The 11,639-nt window shown below is 38.0% G+C and overlaps 1 long non-coding RNA gene across 1 annotated transcript; it reads right to left on the reverse strand.

The window, feature by feature from the left end:
* Positions 1 to 8,225: 8,225 nt before the first annotated feature.
* Positions 8,226 to 10,617, reverse strand: LOC119867005. Its single transcript, XR_005381953.1, has 3 exons — positions 10,385 to 10,617; positions 9,358 to 9,426; positions 8,226 to 8,410 (listed from the first exon to the last, which is right to left on the reverse strand). It is a non-coding gene; the product is annotated as an uncharacterized LOC119867005 (long non-coding RNA).
* Between the last annotated feature and the right edge of the window lie 1,022 nt (positions 10,618 to 11,639).

Genomic DNA, 11,639 nt, shown 5'->3' on the forward strand with positions numbered 1-11,639 from the left:
AAAATTTTTAAGCTTTCATTTAGAAGTATATTCTGGACTGTTTAAGCCATAAGCACACACATGCATAAAAATAGCCTTTCTGAAAAAATAATTACTGCCTTTGGGGGAGTAAAATTCAGATTGTGTTATGGACTGAACTAAAAAAATCAATATATTGAAATCCTAACCCCCAATATAACTGTATTTGGAGATAAGTCCTGTAGGAGGAAATTAAAGTTAACTGGGGTCATAAGAGAGGGGACTTGATTCACTAGGACTCGTGGGAGAGTCAAAAGAGGGAGAGTCCTCTTTCTCTGTTTACATACCAAGGGACCATGTGAACATGGTAACCAGGTGGTCTCCTACAAGCTGAAGAAGAGGCCTTCGAATGAAACTTGTTTTTTGTTTTTTTTTGTTTTTGTTTTTGTTTTTTTTAAGATTTTATTTATTTATTCATGAGAGACACACAGAAAAAGGCAGAGGCACAGGCAGAAGAAGAAGCATGCTCCCTACAGGGAGCCCAATGTGGAACTCGATCCCAGGACCCTGGGATGAAACCTGTGTTGCCAGCACTTTGATCTTAGATTTCCCAGCTTTCAGATCAGTGAGAAATAAGCCTCTGTAGTTTAAGCTACCCAGCCTGTGCTATTTTATTGTGGCAGCCTGAGCTAACACAAGAAGTTTTATCAATCTTATCATCCTACTTGGTTTTCAACGCATCTGTCAGTTTGTAAGATTCAAATCTACTTAACAAGGAGCATGGTATAGCACTTTGATGGATAATAAGAGAAATATGCTTTTTGAAAAAAAGGACTTACAGGGGCACCTGGGTGACTCAGCCAGTCAAGTAGCTGACTCTTGATTTCAGTCCAGGTCTTGATCTCAGGGTCATGAATTCAAGCCCTGCATTGGGCTTTGAACTGGGCGCGAACCCTACTTAAGGGAACAAAACAAATTTAAAAAAGAAAGAAGAAAGAAAGACCACTTTCTTGAGAGAATCATCTTACAAAGGAAGAGACTACTCAGAAGGGAACACCATCCATCATTTGGATATGTTCTATTTACTTATTAAACAGTCTGGTTCCATTTTATATGGGAACAGATTAAAAGAGGTTCAAAGTCACTGACTGCTGGTTTTTAAACCTTTCTTTAATGGCTTCACTGATTCGCCAGTGATGAATCTTTGGATATTGATTATTAAATTTAGAATTGATCTCAAATACATGTTAACAATCCTGTGTTTTAGCTTGCACTGGAGTAGGTAGAGAAATGAAGATGATTTCAACCAGGCAAGTGTTAGTTTTTTGTTTTTTTTTTAAGATTTTATTTATCTATTCATGATAGATACAGAGAGAGATAAAAACATAGGCAGAGGCAGAGGCAGTGGGACTCGATCCCAGGACCCCGGGATCACAACCTGAGCCAAAGGCAGACCCTCAACCACTGAGCCCTGCAAGTGTTGGATTTAAGCTGTCTTGTAAAATCATAAGCCCAAGAAGAAACATCTTAATGTTTAGGATTTCTGTTTTTAACTTATATTTTTATTTTATTTTACAAAAAAAAGAGAGACTCTATTATTTCTCATATATTCTATTTCATGTGAGAATAAATAAACTTATTGAGCCTATTCACTTCTTAGGAGAAACATCAAGCACTTTTCAAAAGGTGGATGCCTCTCTCACCTCTCTCACCAAAGGTGGAACCCTCATCTCACCTCTCCAGTCACTTTTTTTTCAGTGATTTATTGGAAATGAAGTCTAGATCCATAGTTAAACATATGCACACAGAGATACACATATACATGTTATTGTAATATTAGTATGGATTTATATTACATATATGTGCATGTGTGTACATGTAATATAAATTGTGTGTGTGTGTGCGTGTGTGTGGTTTTTGTTTGCTTGGTTTAGGGCCCAAATATCTATTTACTTTTCAAAAAACATTAGGAAGTATTTATTTTTGGAAAGGCATGTGGAACAACACACCGCAATTTGGGCTGGCCAAATTTTGAAGTAGCCAATAGCCATATATGGAAAGTGGCTACCCTATTAGCTCAGATCAACATAAAAGACCAATGCATGTTTACTGTACTATACTTGCAATTTTCTGTACGTTTTTAAGTTTTCAAAGTAAGAAGTTGGAGGGAAAAGACATATAAAAAAACTTCCAATCACATGCCCTCTGCTTTGAATAGTTTACTCCTTCTAATCCCAGCTGACACATGTTTAACACATATTTTTGCTTTTCAAGCAGTGGTATTCCCACAGGACCATATTATGGACTTTTCATTCTTTGCATAGTTTCATGACTCTTAAAAATGATGTCACATAACAAGCAAACTAACTACTAATGACAGTGAAATGAGAAAAGGGTCCTTGGCATGGGTCAAAAAGCCATATGTATAATTTTTAAATCAATGCTTTAATTTCTGGTTGAGTAAGAGATATGGCAACTTGCTTGACTGCTCCCCCAAGTACCTGTTGTTCTTGTCTTGAACTAGAATCACAGCTCTGCACTCTGGTTCAGGAGGTGGCGTCCTCTCCAACCTCATCTGTCTCCTCTGACAAGGTGACAGCTTTTAGCTTGTCCAAGAAAAGATAACCCCTGATGCTCCTTGCTTAGAAAAACAAAACAAAACAAAACACATTCTCCTTCCAAAGAGAGAATAAAAAAGAGTTTAAAAAGAGTTAAGTAAAATGAAGTATGTAAAGAGTTTTCATTTTCAGCTGGGCAACCTTTAGTTTTGAGTACAACCCTGGCCTTAGTGATGGTAGCAACAGGTTGGATTTCCCCTTCTTGTTCACATCACTTATTTCAGCAACAGCTTCTTTTCGATAACATGACATCAGTTCTAGTTTCCTCCATTTACTTAACAAAAATATGGGTTGCTCATTGATAAGGTTGTCACATTTTTTTTTTTTTTTTTTGTAATCCAGAATAGTAAAGTTTAGAGAATAGGAAAAATGTAGAGAAAGCTTTTACTGGAAAAAAAAAAAAAAAAAATCAGCAGTAATGCAGCTACCCTAATTTGAATGGAACAAAGCCAATACTTGTACTTCTTGTTCCTTTCAAATACCTTTCTGGCATACCTGAGTTCTCACAGTCTCCAAGAATCATTAAAGACAAGAAAATTTTGTAATTGTTTTAGAATTTCAAAACTGCTGTGCAGGATTGAATTTAAGTATCCAAGAGGTCCTTGTGGAAGAGGAAGTGAGGGATATTTTGTTAAGCCAGCTATCAGCTGCATAGCCAAACTTTCAAGATTAAATTTTAACTCCTCAAATGAAAAAAGGAACAAAAGCACTTTGCTCCTTATTCAGAAAAGGTTGTTTAATAAAAACTAATTTGTGAGTGGATAAAACACTCAGTTATTAAGCCTCTCTAATTTTGTAAGTATTCTCCACTAAGAATATGTAAGCTATGTGCATACATACATATCTTTCAGTTCCAAACTTGAAGTCTGAAGGCAATCTCTGCACCTTCTCTATTTATAACTTTGTAAATTGAATATGACATATAATATTTATTCAGATTATTTTCTCTTATTCAATCTCCAGTGAAGAAAAATATAATTTTCTTCCTGAGGAAGCAGAGATTTCACAGTGGCTTTAATAAAATCAATCAGTTTCACCACTAGATATAGAATATTTCCCTCGGGGTCACCAAATGCTGAAGTTGATCTGTCTTCGTCAAAGCAGACAAGTTGTTAAATGAAAGAATCAGTATAGGAATACTTTCCACTAACTGAACTAGGAGAGAAGAATGAATGAGATGAACTTGACATACAAACACACACGTTTTCCTTTTCTCCTCATCTATTCCTTGCTCTGCTCTCCCCCAGTACCATCTGCAGAAGCAGCCATACTGAGAAAGCACCTTAAGTCTATCAACAGATACTGAAACTTGAAAGGAAAGGAAATTTGAAATGTGCAAATATAACATGTTCAACATTGTATTGCCTTAAGATTTCATTTTATTGCCTTAAGCTTTCTTTGTCTCCTTTCCCTGTGTCACATTCTCTGCCACTAGCCATAGGCCTGGCTCTCTCTCACACATGCCCACTCAAAGGGGCACACATGTTGATTCCTTGTGGGGATTTCTTTCTTAAAGCCATTTCTTCTCCAAACTGAGAAGAATGAAGAACTGGACCCATTAAATGATCATTTCCTCACATTTAGAATAAACAATCTGGGAGAGCAGTTTAAACGAATATGAGGAATCTACCAAAACTTAGTAATAAGGGGTCACATAAGGAGGATGCAAAAGTAGGAAGCTTTCTTTTAGCACTTCCTCATGCCAAAAACAGAAGTGGAAAGTATGGCACCCATGAAAAAATTTTAATCTGTAATAGTTTCAATTTCAAGCTTCGTCCCAATAAATGTAGACACAACAAGGTTAATACAGATCTTTATTTTGTATACCAACTTTAAACCCTCTACCAAAAGTCTTAAGACATTTCCTGAATAAAAGTATTTTTTTCTCCCTTAAGGCTAAGCCCTATGGGTAAGTAGAAAACTTGTAAAACTGGTTCTACCAGCAAACTATAAAAACTTCATGCCCTATTTACCACATTAGAAGAAAGCAACGTTCTCCTTTTTTCTCATTCTTGTTTTAGCCTGAACACATGGCTTTTTCTGAAGCTCTGCCAGGTTCAGATCAGATACTATTAGGGCAGTGATGACTGTGGGTTATTGCACACATTACCACCATGGCTTCTCCTTTGAGATCCCTTTAAAGTTTCTATCGGGTTCTATTTTCATGTGAATGTGTGTGTGGGAACACCTCTGGAGGATATTAAGTAGTTGTATCATCGATAAATGTTGGCGATGCTTATCTATTTCTCTGGATTCTAGCATGCAAGACTTTTGAGATGACCTACTAAGATAAAGATCTAAGTGACAAGTGTTAAAGAGAAAAGACACAATTTGATTGGAAAAGACTTAAGAAGAAAACACAGAGGTTACTTTCTGCAATATGTGTCCATGATGACTGTTCAGCAGTGCTTCTTTTAGAACCCTTGCTGAATTCTTAGTGTTTAATTCACTGTAATGATTACCAAATCAAACACAAAGAACTGAGAATTCAGTAGCTGTTGATATCCAATGAGTTCTGCATACTCAGTAAAGGCTTATTTAATTAAAAAAGAAAAAATGGGAAGGGGGATTTTTCTGGTTCTATTTTCTTAATGTTTTTATTCCATTCTCATTTCTGAGCAGGTGTAGACATCTCTGTAGTAGAACTTTACCTCCACAACTGCCTCCTCCAGCCTTGACCTACCTCTGTTTTATTTTTCTCTCCTATTGTCCTAACCTCCACCCCCCCCCCCCCAATCAAATATCTGACGGAGAGAAGGAATAAAGTCAGGGCTTGGTAATTTTCAGTCTCATCACCAACCCAGGCTTGAACACTCTTGAAGTTTTTCCTAGTAAAAGCAAGTAACCATCCATATCAATTAGGCAGGCTAACCTAATCTAAGTATCCTGAAAATATAATGGCTGAAATAAAATAGAAGTGGATTTGTCTCTCAAGTAATAATCTGTGCAGGAGATGGGAGAGAGGGCCAGTGAAGACGGGTTCTGCTCCACTGAGTCATTTAGGAATCAACCCAAAATGAAGGTGGTCCTTCCACAGTTAACACACGACTTCTAAGGTTTGTCTTGTCATCACTATTTCAGCTCTGAGAAAGAAGAATGAGCTATAGGAGTGAGCACACAAATTTTCAAGGCAGGGCTTGAATGACATCCATCACTTTTGCTCATACTTCACTGGAGAGACCTTAGTCTTATGGCCACAACTAGCTGCCAGGGGGGTGGGAAAATATAGTTCATGCCTGGGTAGCTTTGTCTCAGTTACAACTCTGTCTTACCTTGGAAGCAGTGGAACACAGAATTTGGTGGACAACTTGCAATCTCCACCATACCCTCTAAATCTTTTTATGGTTTTAAGAATCATGAGGATACAATAAAGGTTTAAGGATCAATTGTCCTGAATCCTTTGTAGAACAAATGATTCCTATGGCTTACGTTAGTCATCTGTGATGGAAATGTATTTTCTTGATGGAATGTTAGGGTCCTATCATGAATTATTATATACATAAGTGGTATGAGAATAAAATGAGAGAATATATAAAACCTGTTTGGAAAAGCTAAGTATTATAGTTCTACAGTGTACTAAATTAAATCAAATTATTCCTTCATTGTTCAAATCTAAGGAGTTAGTTTGAGCCTATGAAACCAGTCAGTGCCCAACATTTCTATAATTGAAATATAATGACTAGCCAGTATGAATGCGACTTCAGTCATCCAATGTCATAGCTCTAAGAACATCAAAACTGACTACCATTTTGGTAACATCATTGAGTTTGGAAGATCAATGAAGTTTGAACGCAAAATATAATGTGGAATCTTTGAGAATGTTAAGACCATCAGTGAATGAACCCTGGACGCAGAACATTCAGAGAAGACTTAAGTTTTGTCCAAGGAGTACAGACCAATCAAAGTAGGAGGATAAACAGGAAACGGAGCAAGTCCCGTTCACTGGGGCCACACAAAAAATGCAGATCATAGCAGAATATAATATATTGGCTAGACCCAGTTTTTAAGAGCATTATAATAAGGATATAGAACTCTATGCCCAATCCTGCATAACAGCCCTGATCAATACTCTGATATGTCATGTAAAGAGAACAGCTAAGTTTAGGTAATGGAGGTCCCTTGACCCATTGACCTTGTTACGGCATTAGAGAGTCAACATTTTGCCATTAAATGTCAGATCAATTCCCAATGATTTAAACATTACCCAGAAGTCTCTGGCTTCCTGGAATCTTTCATTAAAAAAAAAAAAAAAAATTCAAACACTACCATTTTCAAGAATCTAAAGAATTATTTACTACATGAGCTTAATTCATCTTAACATTCTTGCCCTAATTGGTTACCAGTATTTATAAAGCAATGCCTCTGATTTTAAAAATACTATATTATTATTATTTTTAATTGCATTTATATCTATTTTTTTATATCCAAGGAATAACTTTTCTCTCTGGTATTCTCATAAGCAACTTACCACAGACTGGTAAGTTTTCTTATATATAGCCTTTATCAGAATCATCCTTAAGTACAATTATGTGTGAAAAGGTTTTTCTCCTTTGAGATCAAGCATGGCCCATGTTTAATTTAGCCTTTATCCAATATAATGTCTTACATTTAGTAGACATTCAGTACAACAATTAGTAAAATTTTGGCCCAACTGTATCTCCTTCAATTCAAGGTGGTAGGATATAGAAGGGAGGCCTATTCATATGGCTATCGTAAAGTTAGAGGGAGCCTCTTAATTTTCCTCTCAGGAATAAGTGGATTGGTCTCTCTGGCCCTCTACAAGAAGACTCAAGTCTAGTTTTTTTATACTCCACAAAATGTGGGAGCTCACGTGGGGGCATGCCCCCTGCCTTACAGTCCTAGATAAATAGGCATGGAGCAGCTATAATCCCTAACTTGCTCTTTTATATTTCAGAGATCACTGGAAGAATCCAGTGTCCAGCAACTGACATATCTTTTTGATGGCCATGATACATGTTATTAGACTGACGAATTGAATAAAGAAATGAGCCAATAATTGCCATCCCTAGATACCAACCAATTTCCACCTGGCATCTGTCTGCTTGAGGTGTTACTTCCATTAGGTATGACATAGTGTAATCTAAAATAACACCTAATTTAGATACTAGTTCACTTTCGGAGCTGCTGGCAAAAAGAAGGGAGAAGATTGTGGCTCCTTGTATTCCCAGCTTCCCACTTTCATTGTACCTGCTGTACAATTATTGCTGTCTTGCCTGCCAAAATTCCATTAAGGGTTCTGGAGCTCCTGGCACTTGTATGGATACTCTACTAAATTTAATCACCAAAAGATGACTTATTCTGGCCAGCTGGGTACATCAAACCAAAGAAATAATATCAGAGAAATATACGGGGATCTATTTTATCTAAATGCATGGAGGAAGCAAACAAGAGCGCCTTTCTGCTGGTGTGATTTTCCAATCTTTTTTTCAGTTTCATCGCCAATTCAAATATTTACGCCAAAAGAGGCAGTATTGCCAGGGACAATAGAAAACTGCAGAGAATCCATCAGCCTTTGGCTGCTTCCAGAGGCAAGGTCTTAGCTTCTCAGCTGAGTTGGGATTGTGGGGGTGTAGTTCGAATCAGCAAAAGCTACTTATCGCACACTGCACTTGCACATACCTACGGTGGGGCCAGGACAGCTGGGAATTGCGGTGAGGGGCTTGGCTACCCTTGGAAGCACTCAGACTCTCCTACCTGTAGGGGAGTTGATTTGGCCTGGCTTAGGAGAGTCTTCACTGCAGATAATTCACATACCGAATTATTTATCATTGGCTCTCTGGGTTGTGCTTAACTTTCTGTTCTTCTCCCATCACCTTAAGGTAAGAAAAGAGAAAGAAAGAAAGAAAGAAAGAAAGAAAGAAAGAAAGAAAGAAAGAAAGAAAGAAAGAAAGAAAGAAAGAAAGATTAATTTTTAAAAATAGAATTATTATCACTGCCTGAATCCAGCTACCTAGAATTTGCAATAGCCCATCACTGAGAATAATGGCATAAACCTTTTTTTTTTTTAAGTTTCACAAGCACAATATATCTTATTTTCATTGTGATGTTTTCCATTGCAGGGGTAGCTGGCAGACAAGACCTAGTCCTTTATTTATTTCCTTTCTAGATGTTGATGAAGGTACGTGTCAATGAGGCAATATTACTTATTTCATGATGACAGTCATGCTTTGTATGGTGACCTGTGACCTCCTTCCTCTGGGGATTTTGAGGTTCATATGACTGTACTCTGGACATCTACACAGGAAGGAATGCATTCAAGACTAGAAAATGTGGGAGAAATTTAGTGAATAAATAGGGCTTACTGAACAGAGGAAAAACTGGGTAATTTTACCCACCCAAAACTGGGATTAATAGCTATTTGTAGCCCATAGGTCTGCACCTTTAATCACTTATTCAGACATACATCAGTACAGTCCCTTGCTCAAATATTAATTACCTGCCCTGGCTGGCCTGGGGCGGGTAGAGGCTAGAAGGAACAGAGGAGGTTATAAAGGAGAAGTAAATTCGTTTAAAGCAGCTGAGAGCGGAGTTGGGTGGGTAAACATCTGTGATGAGATGGGAGTCAAATACAGCTGTTAGCACTTTGACCAGGCAGTGACCCTGGACCCTCTGCTTCCAGGCCAAGCAGACAGCCTCCAGCTGGACAACCACCATGCTCTCCCTCCCCTCCAGCTGGCTCTGCAGGAGGGTCTCACGCAGGATCAGATAGTCCCATCTCCCTTGCTTTTTGGGACCAGGAAACAAGAAAATCATTGCTCACCCCACTCCAGATTTGCGACATCCAGCTCAGTACCAGCTCCCGTGCTGGGCAGCCACACTGGGAGGGTCTCTTGTATAAGAAAAGAGGACAGAATGTTGGAAGGGAACTCTCCTTGACAGATGGGAATGAGAGTGGTGTGAGTAACTAACTGGAGGCAATAAAGGTGTTAGCAAACAGCAGGAGGGAAGAGTGGGCCCGCCGAAGACTGTCTCTTCAGCATGCTGCGTGTTGTACAAGTGCCAGTGAGAGCTGCCTCTCTAAGCTTGGGTATTAACAGCATGTGGCTTCGGCAGATTCACATGGTACTCATTGACTTTCTCAGTATCACAAAGCATTGGCTGGGTCCTATCCAACTGAAGGGACTACTGGCTCTTTGTCACCCTGGTGTCTAATGCCTTCCCCCCACCCCTCCCTGTCCTTTTTTTGTCCCAGGTCTTCTGCTTTTTTCTTCCCTGTCTCTTATACTTCTTTACATGATATTCCCCCTTTTCCTTTGGGATTTTTGTCTTTTCTTACAGAAAGGAGAGCCTCATCAGCAGTGTCAAGCCCATTGTGATATAGCCAATTACCCTAAAATCATGCCATCTAGCCCTATCCTCCGTGTTGAGAAAACCCAGCTGTTGCTGAGAATTGTATATGTATACAGTGTTTAAACATGCATGGTAGCAAGTATTCTTGAATCAAAAATGTTAGAACAGTCTTAGATGCTTATCACCTCCTCTCAACTATGTTCCATTTTACAACCACGCAAATTATGGCTTGGAAAAGTTAAACAATTTCCTAAGATTGTACCATCAATGGGGTAAAGGGGTCACTAGGACCCAGGCCTCTTGACTCCCTATCCAGTGATTTTTTTTCCCTTTTATTAATTTTAATGTAAAAATCTCAACCCCTATGTTACATCCAGAAATATTCCTTACCCCCAGTCATGTTTGAATCCCTCCACTACTGAAACAAGTACAGCTAATGAATCAGGGATGCTCTTTTGTTCTCCTATTACTCATTGGACCTTAAGGAAATCACTCACCTCCCTAGTTCTCAGTATTCTCCTTCACAAATGAGCAGGCCAGAAAGATTGTCTTGGGTTGCTTCTCACTCCAAGACTCGATGACCCTTCAGGCTTCACTCATTTCTCCCGAATACCTGTCATTTCTAGGTAAATAGAGTTCTCAATTCTTTCTGCTAAAAGAGGTTAAATAAATAAAAAGGAAAGTTCGGGCTATGCTTTTGGCCTAAATTATAACTTTGTGACCAGAGATGAAGGAAGTTAATAGCAATAAGAAAGCTTCCAGGGTCTACCATTTACAATTTAAATACTTTACTTGGAAGGTTAAAAGTTCAAAGTTGAGTCATAGTCTGAGGTGGCTCTGCTCTTTCTTTTTAATTATCTGAGGTCAGGAAGTTAATAATACCAGAAATCCCCAGTGGAGACCTCTTGTGCACTGCGTGAACTTTAAACTTGCTCTCTCTCTCTCTTTTTTTTTTTAAGGGTAAAAAGTTCAGTAGAAACACAGTGGACTTTTCGTCTTAGCCTCCACCCATTCATCCCCCAAGGTCAAAAGTTGAACTGTAAAACAGAAACTCTTGTTCTCTGATCCACATTTAAACAGATCACTTATTAAAAAGTAAACATTCCAAATGCAAGCAAGATCCAAAGTGAATCTGTTCAATAAAAATGAAAATACTGTAATGAAATGAGTGTTTGATCTTTATCACTTGCCTTGGAATTGAACATCAGAATATATTTTCTTATGTTTTGAAACTCGGAGAGAGCAGTCACAAAAGCTCCTTCCTTACCTACCTCTGCCCTGAGATTGGCATATCTGGAAAAGATAAACCTAAGACATTTTTAAATAGCTGTGTTTACAGCCTTATCCTAAGGAATTTTCTGCAACTAATTCTGCACCATTTATGTTTATTTATTTGTTTTGCTCAAACAGGAGTTCAAGAACCACAAAATGTGGCTTAAATCAGAGCAATTTAAAGAACTGTGGAATTAAGAGATATTTGCTAAACAGGGCGGGGGCTGTGGAGAGAATAAAGAAATAGATGAATGAACCCAATGAACCTCACAGAAATAAGAAATGGAATATATTTAAGATATTCAAAATGATAAAGCTCAAACATAAAGCCAAGAGGATGGCTATAGAGCTCTATGTATGTATTTAATAAAGGCAAGACTAGTTTTCTTGAAATGATAGTGCAAATTTAAGAAGTAAGAATATTAACTAAATATTAACTCAATCCAATCCTCTTACTTAGAACAACTCCCTGAACCACCA

This window comes from Canis lupus, chromosome 31, assembly GCF_011100685.1.
Source record: "Canis lupus familiaris isolate Mischka breed German Shepherd chromosome 31, alternate assembly UU_Cfam_GSD_1.0, whole genome shotgun sequence".
Taxonomy (NCBI): Eukaryota; Metazoa; Chordata; class Mammalia; order Carnivora; family Canidae; genus Canis; species Canis lupus.